At 41.3% G+C, this 24,691-nt stretch overlaps 2 pseudogenes; one reads left to right on the top strand and one right to left on the bottom strand.

Annotated features, from left to right (window-relative positions):
- LOC138046108 (endoplasmic reticulum aminopeptidase 2-like) overlaps window positions 1-5,585 on the bottom strand; it is a 21,935-nt pseudogene extending 16,350 nt beyond the window's left edge.
- Window positions 5,586-13,889: 8,304 nt separating this feature from the next.
- On the top strand, window positions 13,890-23,924 carry LOC138046109 (GDP-fucose protein O-fucosyltransferase 1-like; annotated as a pseudogene).
- The last annotated feature ends 767 nt before the right edge of the window (window positions 23,925-24,691 follow it).

Raw genomic sequence — 24,691 nt, forward strand, 5'->3', positions numbered from 1 at the left:
CCCAGTTTTCCATGGCGCCGATCAGCAAGTCTGGAATTGCTAGCAAGTCTAGATGGAAAGGAAAAAAAGATAGGAAAGTGACCGTTTTAATGCCAGAGATGTGAAAGTCGTCTGTGACGTTAGAGCCGTTCCTAGATGACTTACACTTCCATCATAAAAAAGGTAGACAAGTCAGCCGCATATGACGACGGGCAACCTAAACGTCTTCTGCCGGTTAATTAACGTAAAATACGTCGTGAACAAAACCAAGACATCATAATTGAAAATTACTTTTTCTTTTTTTATTATTAGTTTGTTTCTCGCTCAGTGGGACAACACAAGTCAAGTGCTTCGGTCGTTGGAAGCGTCTTATCTTTAACCTGAAAAAAAAAATAGTGCGCTTTCTCTTCTTCACAGTAGGACTGCAAAGGAGTTTTTGGTTGGATGCTTTACAATCACGCCAAGAAAGACGCCATTCTGTTACAAGTACGACAATCAGGGAAATTGGAGATAGTGATGTCAGTTAAACAGTCGCACAGTTGGGAAAAATAGCATCAAAGCGAGAGAAATAGACGGTGAAAATTAAAATATCTTTTTTCGTGTATTTTAATTTGAGTGTCGCGTCTCATGAACTGAGAAAAAAAAAAGACTTGAAAACTGTCTCTTTTTGCGAAGAACAATGAAACGAGGCGTGAAATTATTTTGCACAAGTAGCCATCACAATTTATAAAAGCCAGGATAAAATTGAAGTTGGGTACCCTGTGAGAAGTCAATAATCTAGAGGTGTCGATCTTTCCCTGGCTTTCAGTTCACTTCATTATCTAAACTGAGAATATAAATCCCGCCAAATAATGACCAATCAGATTGGGCCTCATGACCACAACGCCTCTGATTGGTCCGCAACCACGGAATCCTCGTGCTAAATTCAAAATCATGGATATGGCACGGAACATTCTTATGCTTTGTTTTTGTACCGCCAAAATCTAACAGTAGCCGTTCTAAAAATAGACAATGAGCCGCATTCCGTCTCAGATCGACACGTTTGGGTTATGGTCTTCTCGTGCACTTTAATTCAAAGGCCCTCCCACCATCATCCCCCTCAATCATTTATTCTTGGTCTCCACTACCACTGGTAAGACTGAACTAAATCCTATAATGGGGTCCAGGGACGGCGCAGTGGTGAGAGCACTCACCTCCCACCAATGTGGCCCGGGTTCGATTCCCAGTCTCGGCGTTATACGTGGTTTGAGTCTGTTGGTTCTCTACTCTGCACCGAGAGGTTTTTGTCCGGGTACTCCGGTTTCCCGCTCACCTAAAAAACCAACATTTGACTTCACTTGCGTTAATTGTTAATTTCAGTTTACGGTGTCCCCAATTAGTGCTCCAGCGCTAGAACGACTAGACACTTAAATGAGTTACTTTCCATTTTTTTAGCGTCATGCTATTACTGACCAAGTTTAGGAAGTGGATAAGGCTCTTCAAACAGCTTCTCGTAATAAGACAGAACCTTAACAGCACTGTCCAGTGCATAATCCAAATAGTCGTAATCGCTTGCAGGGGCATGGATCCGAACCTGTCAAACGTCATGAATAGATGGAACACGAAGAATTAGAGAATTGATGACACGTGTCTAATACACTCATGTTTACTTTGCATACACGTCACACTGTATCACAAGGTGACTCCTTAAAGGGGATATATCACGTTATTTTAGAGTGTTTAGGGGAAATCTTTAATCAATCGCGATTTTAAAACTCGAAAATGGTACTCACGTGGAATTGAGCAAAAGCGGGTCGACCTTTTTTCAAGATTACCCAAATGCAATCTGCCTTAATCTTGTCCATTTGTGTCCATCCATGTTTCTTTTTCCTTTTGCTGTATTTCTTTTATATTGTTCACTGAACAGGTTTAAGTGGTTACTGCAACAGTTCATTCTAATCTTTGGGTATTTTGGGTGTTGCGAAATTGCATCATTTTGCTCCTTTAAGCCCAAGAACTTGTATTATGTTCTGCTTACGGTTCTGGTTAAACTGCCCAACACCTCAAAAAGTTTTCCACTTTATGTATTCTCCGAAATCGCCCCAAATATATTGACGTATGGCTTTTAGAACCTTCTTTATTGAAAACTCACTTTTTTATACGCTTTGAAAGACGGGAAAAAGTGGTCCTAGTTTGATCCATGACCGAGCAATGAACAGTGTTGAACCCATCCCTCTTCCTTGCGCAGTCGTTGATCAAATAACAACTAGTTTTTTAACCTTTGAGGAGCCTCTAAGAAAACGATGACTTTGAAGAAGAGAGTTTAGCAATCCAGAGAATCAGTGTTCGACAAGTGAAGAGAATTTGTTGAGCGTAAGAGGTCTTTTTGATCGCATGAGGTGATAGACACCCTGTAGCGTGAATCAAATTACTCAGTTGAATTGGATAATTGTATAAGTTGTGATACAAGCGGGCAGGAATCAATTGTACGCCATTTCTTTGTGGCATATAACTTCATCAAGACATCGTTTGAACAAGGTAAAACAGAAAACCGGAAAAGTCAACTAAGCTCTCTCAAGCTTTACATAATTAATGTATGCTTTTTTAATGAGTTTTAAAAGGTCTGTTAGTACTGCTGTGCAGTTACCATGGCAACAGTTGGGCCTTACGGACACCCTTAAAAAGTGGGCCAAACAATAGTTTGAGACAAATATCATATCCTTGCTCCACCGCAAGGATCGACAGTATTGTAATCCTTTTTCTTCGGAAACTCACTTTCACGTGTGGGAAATCCTTTGGAGTGAAGGACTTGGTGGTCTTGGAGCGTAGGGCGGATATAAACCGCATTAAGTGGATGTGCTATGCAAACACTACATTAGCCCTTACCGCTACTCCTGAATCAGTCTTTTTCTCTTTCCATTTGAAGTCTAAAACCGCGAAAGCCACCAAGTACGAGCTCATGTTGACGCTTGGAGCAAAATGCTCTTCAACGAGTCCATCCTTTCTGTGAACAAGACGGGCACGTGGCATGTTGGACAGAGCGTAATACGATCCAGAGTCACGGGTTATTGAAACGATGAAGGACGCTTTAAACGAGGGCTCGTCAAAGCATGGAAATACTTTCCTTGCGTGTGCAGGCTCAAAGTAAGTCATTGCGAGCGCCCTGAGGAAAAGAGTACGAGGAAAACGCACGGAAGCTTCTCTTGAAGATTATTATTATTATTAAGATGAAGAAGAAAAAAAAAGAGAAGCATTTTATCAAAATGAATCCACTCTCTTTATGAACACTAATTTTTTGGGAGAGACTTCTTGGTTTGACTCGCTTGGAAAACTATAGACTTCATCTTAGCACGATGCAAGTGCCACTAAAGAACCTCTTATAACGGTGCCCTCGGTAAAACGAGGGCACCGTAGTCAAATGCATGCAGATATTCTAGACACAACGAAACCCCGATACTGTAATAAACTACCACTTCCCAGTACCTTGACAACCCCGCTAAATCGATGTTACACTGTATCGAAACTAAGAATTAAATAGAGACCACTCTCTGTGCAGTGTATTCATACCTTTTTTCTCCGTGTTTATTGGTGTAATAGCTCTTGTAAAACCCCTCTAATCTGTTAGAAATCTTGGACTTGAATCTCAAATTGAGAACATACATCTCTCCCTTACGAAGAGGTTTAAAAAACTCCACACAAAGCTGCTGGTTTCTCTTGAATAACAGAATTCTTTGAACAGTCAATGTTTCAACTGGTGGAATCTCATATGCCTGTGTCATGGAAACGTCTAATATATCCAAATATTTCGAATGGAGAATAACAAATCTAGTTGCACTTTTGCAAAGCATTTTAATCTTCACAACTCCGCTATATCGGAGAGTTGTTAAATTTACTCGCAAATCCAGGTTGTAAGTAAGCGGTTGAATGTCCCTTGGTAAGCGCTCGCGGTTTGCACGTGGGAGCTTTTCCATGGTGTCGACAATTTGAAACTCCACCCCATCTTCCCTAGAACGATGCTTAGACAGTTCCCGCGCATGCTCAGTGAAGAGCGGTAGGAAATCGTGTTGCAGAAATATGAGAACGAGGACTACCACAAAGACAAGCGAAAGAGAGAAAAATGCGGCCTTGACGATCAATCTGTGGATCGGTATGTTTGTCTTAAAATAGAGCCGAGAAAACAGGTTTTGACCGCTGCTATGACGACCATCTTTTGGCTCATCCATTGAAAAATCATCTTCCTCTGTTTCCATTAGTTCATTATTGCCCTCCTAGAACGCTGACTAAAATATTAAAAAAAAGAAAAGAAATAATATTCAGATTCAAGAGAGAAGATGGATGCTCGGCAGATTGCAGGAAGTACAGTCTCTTTAAAGCGCTTTTTCATTGCATTGATGTGAGGTTTTTGTAAGCTCTACCCTCGCTTTCACTCAAAGGCCAGGTAACTCAGTACATAACTGTGAAATGACCTGATGCGGAAGAAATGATGTCAAGCTAGTTTAGCCGAGCGTACCTCACTTGGTAATCTGAAAGTAGCATTTTTAGCAATACACTCAACAACATTGCTTGATTCTGATTGGACGAGAGGGGAACAATTTAAAACCAAATTGTACTCTTTAAGGTCCCAATTGGATTAGAACCAAGAAAAGCAAAATTAAAAAATGGCCTGTGGCACATTTGCTATTTCCTGTAAAAAAAAGCCAAGTCTTAATAAAAATGTAACAAGTGCGGATCAAGCCCCGATGAAACTTTTTCACAGCTGAATGAACGTTTTCCGTTACTAAACTAAGTTTACGTACATAAATCTTCATCACCGTCGTCATCATCATAATCACTGCATGCAAATCCAACGCCCTAACTAATGCACGACGCCGCCTTTTTTCATTCACGTCAACTCCACCTGATGCGAATTGCAGAGAGTGTGAATCTTTGTCACGGTAGAACTCGCAGACCTTGACTATGATTTTTCGAACTCTGGATAGTCCTCTCAGTTCAGATTTACATTGGTTATCAGTTACATGTGCCCCTCATTCATATTGCAAAAGTAAAACTTAGGTGGACGTCAATCAAATGTTTCCATGACGATACTCCTGTTTTCTTGTGGCAGCCGTTGAATTCGTTATGGAAACATTTGATTGACGTCCACCTAAATTTTATTTTCGAATATGAAAAAAATGTCGTTAAGGGGAGTGTATTACTGATAACCGCTGTAAAAAGGCCATTAAAAAGCCTTTTTTTCCTGCCCTGATAACGTGACAAGCTTGAAGGTGACAGAGGTTTACCTGTACCACCTGTCGCACCAACAAGTAGAAAAAATATAACAACAAAGTTTATATTCTTGTCTTTCTCGTATGGGATAAAATCTCAAAGCCACTCTTACGGGAAATTTCTCGGTTATGAAGTGCTTCGAAAAATCACTAAGAGAGAAAATTACAGAACTTCCTGATGGCATATTTTACCCTTTAGTACCATATGAATCGATCTCTGCGATCATGATCTCTATCGAAACTACTGTAAGTCAACAACAGGGCGTCTTTTATAGTCTCACCTTTACCTTTTTCATCACACATGGCAAAGACAGCTAGAATCCGAAGGATGAAATCCACTTTGTAATCACAGCTTAATTTCAATATACGGATTCATGAGAAGCCTGCGCTCCTCCGTTCTTTCGAAAAACACAGCGGCTACATTCCGTGGACAAGCGCAATAAGCGGCCTTTAATTTTGGGCTTCAAATATTGGTGAAATTCTTTGTTTTTCCTTCTTTTCAAAGTTTCAACGAAAATAAGAGGCACTTGCTTCCTTTTTTTCGACCGTGATGTAAAGCATCGTTTTACTACGTACTTATTAACTGAACATTCGAGGTGAATAAGCTGCTTATTGTATGGAAACATGTAAATCAAGTGGAAATGTCAATCACATCCTAGCTGTAATGCGAGTGCTTAATATCCGTTCATTTATCGTTCGAAACTGCACATATCTGATGAACTAACGCGTATTTCGAGACAAATTATTACTTTTTTGTAAGGTAAATTTTATCGGCCAAATCTCAAGAATCAACGCGAGCTCAATTTGCATGAAGTCTCTAATTATGATAGAATAATACCCTGGAACTTAGCCAATCAGAATGCTCGTCATATCGGCAATGAGCACAAGCCATACAGATTGAGAGAGCTAAGTTCAATTTGCATAAAATCTTGATCGAATTATTAACTTCTTACTAACCTCACTTCCTCGGGACCGTACTGGAGAATATTGGCCCGAGGTCGTGGCAGTACGGACCGAGTGCAGCGAGGTCCGTACAAAAACGACCGAGGGCCAATATTCCCCAGTACGGTCCCGAGTAAGTGAGCTTAGTAAGTTGTTTATTATATGGCTTTTTAATTACCTTTTGCTTTGTTTTTGCAAGCCCGTAATCGGCCCGTGAATATTACGGGAGAATAATACCCTACAATTCAGTCAATCAGAGCGCGCGTTATATCGGCTACAAACACAAGCCATATAATACGATAGAATAATGCCCTGGAACTTCGCCAATCACAGTACCCGTCATAACGACAACGAGCACAAGCCGTACAGATTGAGAGAACTAAGTTTAATTTGCATGAATTCGTGATCGAATTATGATAGAATAATGCCCTGGGACTTAGCCAATCAGAGTACTCGTCATATCGACAACGAGCACAAGCTATATAGATTGAGAGAACTGAGTGACCTCTCACTTATCTGGCTGAAAAATTCAGATGGCTCCAACGGGATTCGAACCCATGACCCTCTGCGATGTCGGTGCAATATTCCCAGTACAAGTCTACCAATTGAGCTGTGAAGCTCACACAGTTGGGAGCAGGCCAATTTGCTGGGCTCATTTGTTCCCGAGAAGGACTTGATGAAAGTGCGTCTATCATATCCGCACTTCAAATACGCGTTCATTTCATTTCATTCATGGAGTCTTTCACAGGAACGAATGATCCCAGTAAATTAACCTGCACCCAACTGAGTGGCTTCATAGCTCAGTTGGTAGAGCATTGCACCGACATCGCAGAGGTCATGAGTTTGAATCCCGTTGGAGGTAAGTGCGAGGATCATTCAGTTCTCTCAATCGTCTATAACCTGCACTTAAAGTATACATTCATTTCATTTCATTCTACAAGCCATATAATGAAAAAGGCTTAGTTACCGGCTCTCTGGTTGATCTCTGGACCAAACCTTCGTCTAAAAGTCACTTCCTTTTCTTTGGACCAAGCAATATGTGATGGAGCACCAGGAAATTCGCGTATACGCAAACAAAGGACATAAAACCAAAAACAAAGGAAATCAGTAAAGATACCTCTGGACACTTTTTGCTGTACAATGAAGATCCCTTTTCGACGAGCAGGTGGCTTGTACAACCATAGAGTGTAGTCTTGCGATTCCTCTCTCTCATACCAGGGGGACAGTCTGGCAGGGATAGTCCTGCCCCTTTCCCGTTCCTTCTCTTATTAGAAGCTCATTTCCGCACCAAGGGTCGTATTGTCGAAAGTTAGTGCAAACCCTCGACTGCTTCCCGGCTTTGCACACCTGTGTCGAATTCTCCCAGTCCCCCTCGTGTTTAGATCAGGGGTCATCGGGATAATTTGCAAACACAGTTGAAGTCTTCAAATGCTTAAATGTTTATAGTACATTTCCTCGTTTCCTGTCTCTTTCTGATCTTAATTCGGTAAGCCAGTCCCACATGCATTCTGTTAACTTCTCCAGCATACCCAACGGAGGTTTTATCACTAAGAAAGAGAGAAAGCACTAAAACAAGGGTAGGATGGACTATGCGGGTTGCGGAGTGCGGAGTGTGGAAAAAGCTGAGTGTAGAAAAATGCGAAGTGTGGAAAACGCGGAGGGTGTGGTTGTCAACCTTCCTAGTGTCATTTAAAATGGCTCACCTATCGATCGATTGTCGAATGATTAACAGTCAGATGCAGGGCTGTCAACCCACAAACTCTTCAAATATTGAGAATTGATAGGGATGGGATGACGTCATTAAACTTGTGACGTCTTTTCTGATGAAGTCATATTGCGTCTTTTACGCAAAAAGAAAGTACACTGTCAAACAATCTAGGGAAAAGTAAAAAAAAACACTGGAAAAAGTTGTCATTGGCATTGAAACATTTGATTTGATTGGTTTATTTCGGACCAATCACATCATTGCTCAAATTACAATCCGTCAATAGCAACGCTTACAACGACCTCGTTCCCAGGGTCCTCTCTCTTCCTTCCTCGAGAAAGAAGAACGGTTTATCGGAGTTTATGAGGAAAATAAACGTTTAAATTTTAAAATACGGATGTTCGATGTTAAAATACGGAGATTCGATCCAAAATCTGGAGTCTCCCAGATTATCCAGGAGACTTGACAGCCTTGCAAAGGTGAGTGTGTAATGCAGACTGCGGTCCAGGCGCAGAGCTCTCAAGTCTCACGCATGGAGCGTGAGTCTCACGCATATTAATGCAATCTCACGTTCCCACGCCGACACAAGCATTTCTCACGCATTGGCACATTTCTCGAAGGTAACTCTACCTTTTAAGCTTTCAGAAGTGCTCATGAAGCTCAGAAGTGTTCGTGTGCGACCAATTTTCTTGTTTCTTCAGGACTTTCATCACCGTGAGAGCAGAGCCTCCTTTTGTCTTTTTCTTTACTGAGGAGGAGAAAAGGAGGCTCTGCCCGAATCGTGTCAACCCTTTGAAGCCGCCGCAGCCCGAACTTCTGGACTAGTCAATCTTGTTTTCTCTCGTCAAACCGGTTTTTCCAGAGCGAGCGTCCGTTTAGTGATAAAACCGATGGTTATAATTGAGCCCGCTGTACCATGAAAAACCAAGATGGCGGCGAGATCTGGCATATTAGGGTTCGAGACTGTATCCTGGCAACATGAAGCGGATATTCAATAAAGATCTTATTCGATTCATGCAGTCTGTAAGATCGTCAGTGAATACACGCCATGTTGGTTAGAAAAACTGATTTAATGCAATATCACGCGATACAACGTAGGCTGGCATTCCGTGCGGAGGAACGGATACTACATCCCTCCCAAACTAACAAAAGCTTGCAATTGTAACTAACAAGTTCAATCCGATAACGAAACCTAAATTAACTGTTGAGCTAACATATAGTCCTTCAAATATGAAGGCTGGCGCCTTTCCCGTCTGGGTCTCATCACTGCTGGTCTATCCGCTGGTTGGTTATGCTCTGCTTCTTGTTCTGGTTCAGTTTCTTGTTGCGGAATTATCTCTGCACTGGGAGGCTCCATTGGCTTCTCTGCATTTGCCTTTGTATCTGGCGGGTCAGGTGGGGCACTGGGTGGAGTTCCTTTTTCAGGGGTCTCAAGGTCTGGAACTGCCTGTGGTGTTTGTACTTCCTCATTCTTCTCTGGTTTATCGGTGGTGTTGATTACTGCATTTGCCAGCTTAAATTGACTGGCATCTCGGCAAACTGTTCGTCCATCTGTCACACGTCTGGCTGTTGTTTGGGAACCAAGAATGCTGCACACAACATAGAACACAGGTTCATAGGGTGTACTCCACTTGTTCTTCCTTGGTTGCTTGACAAGCACGTAGTCACCTAATAGCTGAGTATTCTCTCTGGTCTCTACCACTGGGTATCTGGTTCTTTTGTCAATCAGGACAAGATTGTAGTGTCCATCTGGGTACGGTCCACCATGGTCTATGGATACTGTGTCTCAAGGGCGGTTTGGGATGCTGGTCACCTTGATTGGTTCTTCTCTGTCTCCTTTCGTAGTTACTTGACACTCATAACACTGATCAATAGCTGTGTCTATCATGCTGTTTATCAGTGGGAACCAGTATTTTTCTCTAAGCATTTGCTTGGTCTTAGTTTTTCCTAAGTGTCCTAGGCTGTGTCCTAGTTTAACCACTTTCCACTGAAATGCTGGTGGTAGTACGATTCGACGTTCTCGTCCTTCTGCAACTGATAACACCTGTTTCACATGTAGGTTGGATTCAAGGTCGTTGTTTCTCTTGTGTTTCTCGCAGTCCCCTTTAGCGATCCTCTTGGCTAATCGCTGCATGACCTCATCTTTCCGAGTTTCCTCTCTGATTCGTGTGACGACCACAGCGTGCTCTGCATTCACGTTCAATCTGATGATCTTCTCAGTTTTGTCATGCCCTGTCTCAGGCAGGGGGTGTCCTTTCCTGGTTCGTACACCAACTCATAATCCACATCTTGCATTTCCATGATCCATTTCTCTATTCTTGGTGGTACTTTGGCCTTCACTTTGTTAAACAAAGGTACTAGCGGTTTGTGGGCAGTCACGATTCTGAATCTGGGTGCTCCATGTAGATAAATTCTCAGCCTCTCCTTGGCCCATTTGATTCCCAAAGCGTCTTTCTCGGTTTAACGGTACCTTTTCTCGCTTTCTTTCATTGTTCGGCTGATGAAGTGTACCGGTTGTATGCCTTTTTCTGTCTTCTGGAGCAGGGCTGCTGAAAATCCTTCATTGAAGCTTGCTTCTGTACGGAGGATTATGGGTTTGCTTGTGTCGAAGAATGCCATAGTCTTCTCGTTTGAGATGGTGTCTTGTATCTTTCTGAATGCTTCCTCTTCTTGTTTACCCCAGTGAAATTTGGTTTCTTTCCTGGTTAGCCGGTACAGTGGTGCTGCTATGGTTGCATAATTCTGTATGAAGTTGTCCAGGAAACTTCGTACTGCCTCTTTGTTCTCAGGCACTCCACACTCTTTGACTGCTCTTACTTTGTAAGGTGATGGCTTCAGTCCATCCTTGGTGAAAACATGTCCGAAGAACTCAATTTGTTCCACTCCAAACTGACACTTTTCTCTGTTAAAGGTGATTCCGTGATCTCTCGCTCGCTTTAGGACAGTCTCCAGTACTTCTCTGTGTTCGGTCCGGTCTCTTCCTCCCAGGAGTATGTCGTCCCTTTGGTTTAAGCAGTGGTGTATGTCCCCAAAGATCCTGAAAATGGTCTCGTCGAAGACATCTTGTGACGATTTCGCTCCGAACACCAGTCATTGGGGTCTGTAATTCCCCTAAGGTGTGCTGAATGTTGCTACTTGTCTTGTGGCGGGGTCTAGAGCTAACTGATGGTAACCTTGTCTGAGATCCAGCTTCGTAAAGATCTTGCATTCGTGTAGACGGTGGATGAAGTCTTGTACTCTTGGTGATTGGACGCACGGACTTTCGCTTCATGGACTGGTTTAGAATTCTCATGTCGATGCTTGCTCTGATCATGTGAGACTCTAACTCTTCACTCTTCATCTCTGTGAATTTTGGTTTGGGTTGAACCACTAGTGGTGAACACCAGGTAATCGCCTCTCCACCGGAACTTTCTCGAATATCTCCTCCTTCACTCCCTGGTCCAGCCAATCTTTAAGTGGTTTCTGTAGGTGATACGATACAGGGCGTGGTTTCTGAGCCACAGGTTTCGCGCCTGTTTCCATTTCCAGCTTGACTTCCATCTTCTTGCCTGTATTCTTGTCCCGCAAGCAGCCGATCCTTTGGTATACGTCGCTGTATTCGCTCAGTACTGCTTCGATGCCGTCATCTGGTGTTTTCACAGTTTTGATTCTCAGTTGATCGGTTTCTTTAAGTGTTCCTTCTCGATCGATTTTGAGCATTCCAAGTCTCAACAGTGTGCTTTTACTTAGGCGTGGGGGACAGTCCATCTTCCCTTGGATCAGTAAGAACTTGCTCTGTATGCCTCGGTTCTTGTTCCGCAATGTGGCAGTGAATTCGCCTTTGACTGTTAGATTAGATTGAAGTGTCTTCAGTGTGTCTCTGCTGGGCTCAAGTTCCTTAATTTCTTGTTATCTGTGCTTGAGGGCCTTACATTGATATTCATCCATCACATTTGCGCTTGCTCCACTATCTGGTTCACCGAAAGCATCAATGTCTCCGATACGGATTAGTACGGTGTCTTGATTTGGACCTGATCTTATCTTCTTCACTCGGTGTAGGTGTTGTGCTGTCTCCTGAAGGTAGATGAAATCATCATCTGACTTACTGCTTGTCTCCTCAGCCTCTGTTGTTTTCTTGACTCGCTCTCTCTTGGTCTCCTTAGATCCCTCTTGAGGTTGGGCACCGGTTCTACAACATGATGCATAATGGTTGTACTTGCCACACTTTAAACACTGTTGTCCGTATGCTTGGCAGTTTCGGCCTGGAGAGTGTGCTCCTGTCCTTCCACAGTAACCACAGCTTTTGCCTTTCTTTTTCTCTTCCTTCTTGTGGTCTCATTTTCCGGGAGGTCAGGGCAGTTTCTTCTTCGAGTTTCTTCTTCTTCTCCTCTGACTCATGGCCGACTTTCGATATCTTGAAATCTTCTTTCATATCTTTGACTTGCTGGTTGATATCTTCTCTTTGGCTTGCTTCCTCAAGGAACTGATCGAGGTTCCATTTCTTCTGAATGCTTCTTTTAACGAGCTCGCTGTCGTTGATGGTTTGCATCAAGTGTTCCAGTTCGCCGAACTCGCAATCCTTTGATTTTTCGCGCATTCGTGCCGAGTATGTGACAACACTCTCTCCTGCGATTTGTTTTTGCTTGTTAAACCTGAATCTGGCGGGATGCTTGTTCTTTTTTGGTAAGAAATGGTTATTTAGCTTTCTTTTCAGCTTCTTGTAATCATCGTCTCCAACCACTGGCGCTGTCTCTGGTAAGTTACGTGCGAGTTTCTTGATTTCTTTGCCACCGTAAATCTTAAAGGCGTTCACGCAGTCTCTTATTTCTGTGATTTCAAAATACGATGTTTCGTCCTCAAAGTCTTCAATCCATTCTCTCCATGCGCGTCCAACTTCCAGGGGATTTTCTGGAATCTTAAATGGCTCTATCTTTAGTGATTTTCCGACGCTGAGTACTCTTATATCTGTCGGATTCAGCGCGTGTCCTTGGGCTCCTTTTTGGCCTGGCGTAACTGGCAGGATTTCTTATCGAGCACGTGGTCTCTTCGCGAGTTCGCTTCGGCGTTTCTTGCTTTCTTTTCTTCTTCTTTCGTCTAAATTATGGGTCGCTTAAGTGCTTTGAGGTCTTAGCCGTTGATTACGCTGACTTTCTCTTCGCTGCTTCTGGTTTTCGTCTTGTAATCCGCCATCCTCGTCGTCAAATATAAGATCGTCAGTGAATACACGCCATATTGGTTAGGAAAACTGATTTAATGCAATATCACGTGATACAACGTAGGCTGGCACTGCGTGCGGAGGAACGGATGCTACAGAGTTTTTCTCGAGAACGCCAAAATCGAGCAAGCAAAAGACTGGCTCTGCTAGCAGGGTGGACTTTCATTCGTTATTATATGAATTATAGGCCGATATTTTAGCTCAGGCTGACCATAATAACATGGGCACTCTTAGCAATCGACGGTGCATTTTCAGCGATCTGAGAAGTGCAAATTTCAAAAAATTTCCAGGGGACCATGCCCCCGGACCCCCCTAGAATTGTTTGGCGACTCCGGCACAAGGAAACACAGGACAATTGCGCCTTTGGTGACACCTCCAGCAAGCATCTCAAGCTTTGGAATCTTTACGACTTGAGAACTCTGCAGGCGGGACAAACTGAAGACTAAGGATAAACTGTAGACTTAAATTGGGAAAACAAAAACCTTTCCCCACTGTGAACCTCAGACCTAAACTGACCCAAAAAAAATAACCTCGATCAAACTCGCTTTGCTTTTCATAAACCATAGATATTTTTCCACACTCAAGAGCTGTACCCAATTCTCACAACCAACGAGATGAAGTAAAAGGCGTGAAATACCTGAGACTGTCTCCTTACTTTTCTTTTGTGATCGATCATGAGCGCATTGAGCAAAGTATTTTTAAAAGAACCGCCATTGCAACGATCCGCCATATTGGAAATCATCCGGGACACTGTCTTCAAACTATTCCAGACTATTGATTCAGCTGTCAAATTTTGAACCAGTCTTAGTTGTGTTTCAGTACCAAAATGAATTCGAACCTTTTTCATTTACTTCTGTATTTTTCCTTTCTATTTCCGCTTTTAAATCTAGCGTTAACCTCAGAAATTGAAAGAGTTCCGCCAGATATCAAATGGGATCCTCGAGGCTATGTTTTTTATATTGTCCTTGTATGGGTAAGATTGACGCTGTTGAAGTTCCATTTGTGATCCGAAGAACACACCCCCCTTCCCCCAGCCTATAGATGAGGTCCGTCTTAATACGATTGGGACTAAAAAAGAGAAGGGTAGGAAAGGAGTTTCAAAGGGCTCCGGCAAAAAAGCCAAGCCATACGAACCTTACTCTATATATCCCAGGGTTGGATCATAAATGGAATTTCTCTTGTTAAGTCAGAGCAAGCCAAATCTAATTGAATTTTAATAACAAACTTCCATGCCGTCAGTTTTTCATTTTGTTAGGAACGATATCAATCCATAGCCAGACTCTACATATGATAATGTAGGTGTCTTTCTCCTGCATGAGTTGTTTTGCGTGTGTGGCCTTTATTTTAGCCCCAGTTGTAGATCAAACTTTCAAAGGCTAGGTAACTTTATCCACACTATAAAGATTAAGTCCACGTTAAACACTGACCAAGGTTTTTGCACAGGCCTTTTACTTAAATTTACTTAGACTCCGTGCATATTTCATGGTTACGTGATTGAGAAAGTACTGAAATCCTTGCACAGATTGAAGCTGTTGGATAGTGACTTATCCACCGGATTATATTTTATTATCTAAACACCACTGAAATACAAGGTGAGCTTTTAATAACTTCACACATGAGAATAACTTTTGAAAAGATCACCATTGCCTATGGTTATATAATGAATTGAGCTGTTGTTCTGTTGTACTGTCAGACTATTTCCATGCGTAAATTCTTCGACGTACATAAAAAAAGAGGTCCTTGAAATTTTAAAATTTGTCCCTTGAAAGTCCTTGAAAAGTCCTTGAATTTTCGATCTGAAAAAGGGTCAAACCCTGTCTATTTTAGGCGAACAAAAAATATTCAGGTGAAATACATCCACCGATTACAGGATATGACAGGAACTTACAATTGAGCAGCTTCCAGATGGCAAAGTTGATAGATAGCATAATTATTGCACAGTCATGGGTTGGAGTCCCATTAGTTAAGGTGGCTGGAACCAGTTTCACCACTTTAAGAGATATTCTTATTAGAAGGGTTATACAACACTGCATCATTGAATTAAGACCAATGTTCTGAAACATCAACTATACATGTAGCTCGATGAAATGGGACCACTATTGTGATTTAATAGGTTACTATGGCAACACGACAGCCTTCCGAAAAAAATACCCTATATCTCGTGAAAAATTAACTCGGTAACTCCCAATTTTTATTGTAGAATAGTAATTAGCAATCTAAGATAGAACTATCGGAAGAGCTTTAAAATATTCTTGGGAGCCAATTCAGGGCTACCCTAATTTAAAAAAAAAAAAAAAAAAAAACCAAATGTATGTTGACAATGGCAGACTACACACAAGAAAAAAAGACAATTCAAGTGTTGCGATGTTTGCTCACAGTTCAAGAAGAAGAACGCACTCGACACCCTTGAGGAAGTGGAAGAATAAGAAAGACCGACACGTTTTTGAGCTGAACTATAAAAGCAACTTCTTAATCAGAGTCAACTTTGTAAAAATACTAAGGTAATTAAAGCTCTGAAATGTGAAACAATATTTCATCAAATACTGGAAAGAGTGAAATGAAGCGGATGATAAAGTGGATGCCATTTTCAACAAAGCCTTTTGCAATGTTCCCTTTTAAGTCTTGTGTCAAAAAAGTTTATATGCTAAAAAAAATTGAAATGGTCAAGTGTTTCTGAGACGGCATTGTGTGTCAACAAACGCTATCAAAAAGCCGTGCATTTTTCTGGAGATATCATAAACACTAAAAACAGATATCTTGTCATGGGCCCATGTTATTGGTGGAATTGACTAATACTATCGGCTACCACTTGAGCTGTTATTTGAACATGTGTTTAAAGGTAAAAACTGTTAGCGGTTCACATTTCCACAAAAATGTATGCAAGCTTATCTTGGTGGTATTTACGTAAATAGCACTAGCTTTATTAAGAGATTGAGCAGTTTTGTAGAGGGACCCATTGGTTTTGACCTGGGACTCATTACTTTTCATGGGGTGAGTCCCAGGGACTCAGTTTGACAATTTCTAACAAAATCACTGAATATAGGGTGTTTTTGGAGAGCTTCCATGTTGCCATGGTAAACTATTACGTCACAATAGTGGGCGCACGTTTTTAAACAATAAATGGTGTTTCACATGGAACCCTTCTAATAAGAATGACCCTCAAAGTGGTGAAACTTGTTCGAGCCACCAAGATCTTGTCAGGCTTTTTTCCCAACTGCACAAGTTGCTTCATAACTGAGATGATGACTTCCTCTGAGACTTAAATATTACTGGCATTTGGACAACAGGGGCCAGAACTTATCCAGAACATCATGGTCATGGAAGGCATCTACGAAAACCAATGTTTAAGTGGAGTATATAAATAGTTAAGTGGTGACGTAATTCCACTGGTTAAAATTAACCAGTCCATTAACAACTGGTGTCTGGCCTTTACTGTAGTTGATACCCAGTTCAAAGGCCTCTCATTGATGGTGTTTCCTGGTGATGTATGACAACCAAACCAAAAATGAATTTTTTTTCTGATCATTGCTGCCGGAGTAAAAGATTGGCCTAATGGATAACTTCTGATGCATCTTAGTGATCAAACTGTGCTACACATTTCAGGACGATTTGGAAACCAAGCAGAACATTTTCTAGGAGCAATAGCATTTGCCAAGGCTCTTGATAGGACACTTATTCTTCCACCATGGAGGACATACGTAAGTGAATAAGAAGTTTCCACGAAATGTAAATTTTTTGGCTGCTTTGAGTAGAAGAGTAACCGACTGTCTGTGGACAAGCCATTTTTAAAAGAACACTCCAAAACGCTACAAAATCAGCAACTTCATGCGGTCATTGTCAAAAACAGTATTAATCTGAGGTTTGAGAGAATCTGTCATTTAATTATTTCAATTTACGAAAAAAGTATCTGACTTCTCTGAATAAAGTCATGTGGTCGATGCTCTTTCTCCAAATTGGATCACCAGACAATGTATATCTAATAAATATGTGCCCTAATCTGGACACGTGGGTGGAATAGACCTTACTCGCGATGGCCCCCATATTGGATTTGCTATTCTCATACAAATTAGCTACACACTTCTGAGGGGGCAAACAACACAAGTTCGAGAGCCACACAGATGATTTGTTTCGCGTTCATTGAATGTTTATCACCTATAATGCTGTTAGTAAAATAGAATGATAACACAAGTTGCTTGAACGTGTTTTTTATAGTGAAAAATGAGTAGCTTAAATGAAGTAGAAAGTCAAACTGGCAAAGGCAAGCAAAAGATATAAAATTATTACAAAAGGTACTTAATTCTAAATACTAAAATGGACCTTAAGCAATGTTATGTCAATATTTCGACTAGCCGATTTCCCGCAATTTGCCTTTTTTCCAATGTTCGTCCCCCGAGAAAAACACATGGCTAATTTGCATGACAATTTGAAAACTAACATGGCGGCTATCGTGAATAAGGCCTATTGCAGTTGGCTGTATGAAGTGTCTTGGAATTTGCACTCTAAACATGCGGCTGCATCAAAACGATTTTAATTGCATTTAGCTAAACGTGCGTCGCAGACAGACTAAACCACAAGTACAGTCATCTGTGCAACGGCTCCGAAAAGCTTGTTCAGAGTTAAGGAGGGATTTTTGTATCCTTTTCTGATTGGATAGATTCTTACACACTTTGTGATTCAATGTTTACTTACTTGACAAGGCACGCATCTGTCTTTGCATGACAGAAAAAGTGATTTGCATTTCAACAACTGAAAAGGCAACGTTTAATCATTTTGTTTATTTCAAATTATTTATCTCATTGCGTTTTAGAAAATAGTAATGAAAGGATATTGCTTGCGAAGCGATGGGAACAGTTTGACACACTCGGCGAAATTGAGAGTTTGAATTTGTCTTTGCGATGAATCACAAACAAATAGAAATCAAGAGATCTGCCATAGCATGTGCGAATCCAAAAAACCGTCAACACGTTAATTTGATTTTGACATTTCCCATCGCACAGCAACCAATCAGAAGCGACATGAAACCACAAACTAATTACCGTTACTGGTTGCGGTTAAGTTTTCTCGTGCTAGATTGGCTTTTTTCTTAAAACACAATAACATTCCATAAATATTTCTAGTGTTCAGGGGTTTTGGATTGCCACAGTGACAAATGTACAATCATTATGTATTTCAGTCTGCATACAAGAAATTCCCACAGCAAGTTTTCCTGCTCAGATAGGACATAATCAATTTAAACAGATCTTTTAGGGCTTTGAACTCTCTTTCCAACCTTTCATTAAAAGGATTACGTGATTTGTTGAGTGACTTAATATCCAATTACAGAGTGCATAAAATTCTAGGCGATCAGACAGGGGTACTGAAATCCCTGTTAACTGCGAGATATCAGAACAAGCGTTTGGGAGCTGTTGCACAGACGGACTATGTGTAGGTTTTGACCTACGGTTTCGAGTTACATGTCTGGCTGTGCGCAAGCCACATTTGACAGGTTTGGCAGTAACTGAATGGAATCCAATTCAATGAACTTTAGCAAGTGCTCTCCATAAAACAACTATAAAATTAATACTCCTGAGCCCCTTTTTAAGAAAAGCAAACAAAAAAGAACCATTATACAGCTGAATTTACATTTAGTCTAATATAGCTTTGAAATAAAATTCTCCATTTACTGGGCACTATTAAATCAGGGTTCATTACTTTACTCTAGCTATCACCTAGAATGATGTCGAAATTGTTGAGTAAATTATCTGCCTTAAACTGCATCTGTTCATTAAGTTATTTTATAGTTTATTCTCTTGCTGCTTTTCCAACAGAAAAGTATTCCTTTCTCTGATTTTTTTCAAGTTGAGCCCCTGCGGTCCTACCATCGAGTGATTCTGGCGGAAGATTTTATGAAGCACTTAGCACCTTCCTTCACATTGGCCTAAAGGAAAGAGGCATGGCTACTGCTGGCTACCCCCAGGGTCTGGTGCACAGTGTAGGATGAAGGTAGGAATACACAAAGGATTAATACCTTGTGTGTTTGAAGGAAGGTCAATGGTTTCATTAAGCTTTTACATTGAGGGTCATCAGGGATTTGCAGCTGTGCATTTGATGTTAATTTTTTCTTGTGACGAAATAAAACATAGAGAACAGCAAGATGCTGCATGCATTTCACCTCCTGTCCACCAAATTTCTTTGAGCTATCTCCCTTGCACTTCAGTATGGGCTTCTGAAAAAGCTGGGATCTGGACTTGGAACCGGAATAAGAACAAGAAAGGTTGATGATTTCCAGCTGTTAAATATTTCAGCTAAAACAGTTGTGAAAGTTATAATATTACACACTTTAAACTGCAAAATTGATTTTTACGGCTATTGTTGTGACTACAAAGTTCGTACCACTGTTGTCACTCCTGTTTTGAAGTTACGAGAATGATTGACATTGAGACTCCTCCTTGTCTCTTGGTGACGTGGCAGTGAAGTGGTTACTGAAGCCATGGACCAAAGCAATCCAGAAAAGAAAAGTAAATGACAAAAGAAATTCACCTTATTTCTTGGAATAAAATATTAACTTAAAGGTAAACAACTAATGAACCTCACCTTCCAGATCTCGCAAAGAAACACGGGAATTGTGAGCACTGGCCTGTGTGGCAGACATTCGAAAGGAAAGGAGAAGAGGATGGGAGAACAATGGAAGAACCAGTTCTGGTTCTGGTTCCGGTTCCATTTCTGGATTCCAGCTTTTCCAGAGGCCCTTCAGTATCAGCTGTGCAAGGAAGAGTGATGAGCACATAAAGTACTATGATCACTGTCATCATCAAATTTATGATTGTTACAATCCTGTAGATATTCATACCAGGTAATTATCATTTATCATCATCGACATTGTACATGTAAGCATTGTCGTCATGATCATCATCCATGAAACGTCAGTTACTGACAGCTTAGAAATGGTGGACACTACACTGTATGCCATGGGAACACTCGCATTTTTTTCTTCACTATAGTTTCTACTATGAAAAGTGAATATTTAATATTACATTTTATTTTCTGTTAAAGGATGGAAATCCTTTTAAACCTTTTTGGGATGAGCTTGGAGTTGATTTTGATGAGAAGATTGTCTACCATCTTGGGACTCATGTTCAAGATCCTTATGAGAGAGACAAGTGGAAAAAGGAGTATGTGTTAGAATTTCTAATAATTTCTAATCCCTGGTTCTTAAGAAAACTGCTACCAGTTACACAAATAAGCAAAATATTATTATAATCATTAGTATTAATAGTAATATTGATAATAGTCGTGATCATCATAAACCATGCACCGGTGGCTCAGTTGCCTTTGCACCAGGCTGCCATGTGGGAGGTGGTGAGTTCGACTCTGGCCAGACCAACGCTACGCGTCTTAATTAAAAATAAGTGTGGAGAAAGTGCTGCCTTTGGCTTGTATGGTACCTAATTAAATTTTCAACGATACGTCTTTTGCGATAAGGACTTTAAAACAAAGGCCCGTCTCACACTTTTCCTGTTACGTAATCAACACTCTGGGACGTTAAAGAACCCACACACTGTTCGTGAACAGTAGGGGGAGACCAGTCACCCCCGGTGTTGGGGTCTGTCCTCTTAAATTCACATGCATGCGTGGGCTGTGTAGGTGGGTGAGATCAAATTAATTTAGACTGACATGAGCTGCCAGAGGTATCTTTTACAACCTGACGTCCGATCTCACCCTAGAGAGAGAATTGTAAACCGTTATGAGACTTTGTGTCCTAACCCATAACCATAATCTGCTTTAGTATTGTAGTGATTACACCTGCCCGTTCTATGGGAGACCCTGCTGGGGAGTGGTGTTCTTCTCAGTTCATGTGTGAAAGTCTTACAGTTGCAGCTTGACCAGACATGGCTTAGCCAGGAAGACTCTTGTCTTACTTCTCACTAGCTTTGAAAATGGAATTGGCTGTTTGCACAATGATGGCGGTTGAGCATAGTGGATCATGATATTGGGAGAGTGCTCCAAGGACTATTGTAAATAATGCCACTTTGAGAGAGACGGCAGATGAACAAATTCAAGTCACGAAAATTGCCAATATCATTAATAGTAATAGTGCAAGGAGCAAAATGAGGGCAGGCAGAAGCAATGTAATTTTGGCCTGTTTTAATTCCATTGTTCTCGTGTTTGCAAAAGATATGCAAGTCAAGTATATTGCGTGTACGATTGTTTTGCTGTTCTTTTGTGTTAAATTTCCTCCATCAGATCTCCCCGTTCTTGCCTTCCGAGGTGCTCCGGCTAGTTTTCCGGTTGAAGAATCGCCTGATAAACGAAGAGGTGGATGAGTATATAAGGAGTACTTTACCACCGGGGCCATTTGTTGGAATACATCTTCGCAATGGAATTGATTGGGTATGTGGTGGTCTTTTGAATGTAACTCCTGACTTCCCTTCTTTCAATACGGAACTTTAGCCACCACGACGGCAACAAGAACGTCATCTCAAAATATATTCGCATCAGTTCGCGATTATTGCAAGACTTTTAGTCCGAAAAGCTGGTATGAACGGCGCTTCATTTAGGGGAGGAAATGTTAATTTATTCTCAAGTGCTGACGGTTACATTCTCCATTTGGTCATTTAACGTCGTTATTTTGCCGACGAAGGCAAAAAATGGACAAAAAATAAAAACCGCACGTGCAGAGCCTGCAAAGCTATTGTTTTAATTTAATTTAAAACAAATTGGACAGCTTTTGATGAAAAGTTAACTTCAGTTTTGAACAAACCGTCGAATTTGAGAAAAATCTGAACACTTTCCATCCACCCATCAAATGTCAAGATAAATAAAAGAACCGACTATTGACCAATCAGGTTGCAGCTATTAGGGAGCTTAAGCACATGACGTTGTTGAGCCACAGAACGGACACCGGAAGTGAACATTTCGCTCGTCAGGACAGTGGTTCCCGGGGAGGAGGAGGGGGGACTCTCATATAAAAAGGGGAGAGAGGCTCGTCGTCTCGCTTAGGGGTGTAAATTTTGGATTTTGGTCTCACTTCGGGTGCTGTGGGCAAAACGCAGTAGTATGTAGCCGTGAAGGTCTCCTTTAGGATTGCGCGCAAAGAAATATAAAAGTGTATACTTACACTTTTATATTTCTTCACGTGGGTGAAAGTATGAGATGATAATGTCTTTGCCATCATTAAAAGACACTGTATTTTTCATTTCTCAGTGTTTTAATATGGTCTCTTTTGGGAGTCAAAAAAAGCCTGCGCCACGCCCAGATTGGTCTCCTTTAGGTGTTTAAGTTAAAATTTCCGACAAGCATCCCTCCCCTTTTTATTTGGGGATAATGACCCAATGTTGGAAGAATTAAATTTCAAGCTTAAAGGAATGAATGTAAGGAAAATTGCATTTCTATAGTAGTCTATGTGCCTTTTTAATTGTACGTACATTCACTTGAATGCCCTTCCTCAATATGTCCGACCAAATAAATAACTGGAGATATCCTTCACAAACTATTAAACTGTGTTGTGGCCACTCTTCAAGTCGTAAACTCTCGTAGTTGTATGTATGTAGGTATGTAGTTTGTTTATTAATATCAATTGCAGCCCAAAGGCTGGATTACAGGTACAGCGCAACACCCTGATTAACAATACTATATGCGTAACGAAACGTTACAAAATCTTTAAACATATAATTATTAACAATAACCTTGTGTTAAGGCTGGTGCCTTAGATTGTATTTTGATTCATTATTAACCAACAACCCCTCACATATGGGAAGCAGTGGGTTACCAGATTTAACGCTTTTTAAGAATTTGACGCACGACTCAGCCCTACGAGCTTCCAACGGCGCAAGGCCGGACTGACACAGCGCTTCCTGGTACGATACTCCAGGCAAAATAATTGACAATGCACGCTCTTGCATAGAATTGCTGGCAGATTTGAAAATACAGGTGACGCGTATTCTACAACAGAACGAATGATTGCGCAATATTATGTTTACCATGTCTGGCACACTAACACCTGATCGCCTAAGAGCCCTTAGTATATATAACCTTTCGTTGGCTTTCTTCAGGATGTAGTAGACGTGAGTGTCCCATGTCAAGTCGCGCGAGATATACACTCCAAGCAACTTGAAGGACGCGACGCGCTCCACGATTGCATTCCCGACAACAATGGGACGCAGAACACAACTATTATACTGCAGAACGTCAACACTCATTTCCTTACATTTACACGGATTAAGGGTCATATTGTTAGTGACAGCGTACAGGCTTATGTCTTGAACAAGCCAGTACGCTGTCACTAACAATATGACCCTTAATCCGTGACATCTTTTTTTCAATGACATCTTTTTATCGTACAATTTTCTTTCTTTCATCCTCTTTGCTTGAGTCAGCGATAGTTTTTCAATTTAAAGATATCTCCCACCGAACTATCAAGTATTGCATCCGAAATGCGCTGCCGGTAAACGTTTCAACGCAGGCTTGCCCCCGCAACTTGACCACAAAGCGATCTTTTGTTCTTTTGTCAGGTCCAAGTTTTTCATCTGAATCCGTGGTTACCTCAGCTTGACCTGGCCATTCTTGGCAGAGCAGATCACTTCATTGGCAACTGTGTCTCGTCTTTCTCGTCACCTGTCAAACGCGAAAGAGACTTCAAAGGCAAACCGTCATCGTTTTTTGCTTTTGATGACTAACAGATGTCAATCTCTGTTAGTATTCAAGTACACTTTCTTAAGAAAATGGTGGGATCTTTATGGGAAATAAGAGGAGAAAGCACTGCGCATACGTTTTTAGTTCAGTACTTTACGCACAGAATTCAAAGGCTGAAACCACCTCTGTTCGTGCGTTCACACGAAATGTTCATTATTTTAACTTACTTTTGTAAAAAAAAAAAAAAATGGCACACAGCCGCCCCAAGCGCAGTGTGAGGGAATGTAAGGATTTGTATGAGAAGAAAAGAATTGCGACCTGAGAAGATAAGTTTACGAAAAATTTTTCAATTAAAAAGTCTAACCTTATTGCCATTGTGGGTCACTTCCTTACTGTGAGGTTTTTTTTCAAGATTCGACGCGAATTGAGCCATGAACAGTTCCTCGGTTGTCGAAGGTCATGAAATACCAAGGCTGAACACAGAATTCTCACGAGCCCACCAAATGGAGTCAGATATTCCTGGTTAAAATGTTCCCACGGCCACAAATCCACTGTAGAATTCAAGGGTAAAGGCTTTTCTATCATTTCAATCCGCTAACGGCGCAATCGAAGCCCTGCCAGCGACGCCAGTCGGCTGTTAGTGTCCCAACGAAACGATAAAATGATGGAAAACGCCCCTCATGCACTTTGAAGACGACACGGTGACCGTTGAGTTAGGTGTGGTAACGAGTATTTGTTTGGTAACGTCGTCAGGGACGACAAACAAAGACTCGTTACCAAGCTACAAACAAAGACTCGTTACCAAACCGAACTCAACGGTCACCGTGTGGTCTTCAAATTTCGTGAGGTTCTTTTTCATCGTATTATCGTGTCGTTTGGGACACCTGACGTCACTGGCAGGGCTTCAATTGCGCGGCCAGCGGATTGAAATGATAGAAAAACCATTGCCCTTGAATTCTACAGTGGAACATTTGACTCCATTCGGCGGGCTTTTGAGAATTCAGTGTTCAGCCTTGG

This window comes from Montipora capricornis, chromosome 4, assembly GCF_036669925.1.
Source record: "Montipora capricornis isolate CH-2021 chromosome 4, ASM3666992v2, whole genome shotgun sequence".
Classification (NCBI taxonomy): domain Eukaryota; kingdom Metazoa; phylum Cnidaria; class Anthozoa; order Scleractinia; family Acroporidae; genus Montipora; species Montipora capricornis.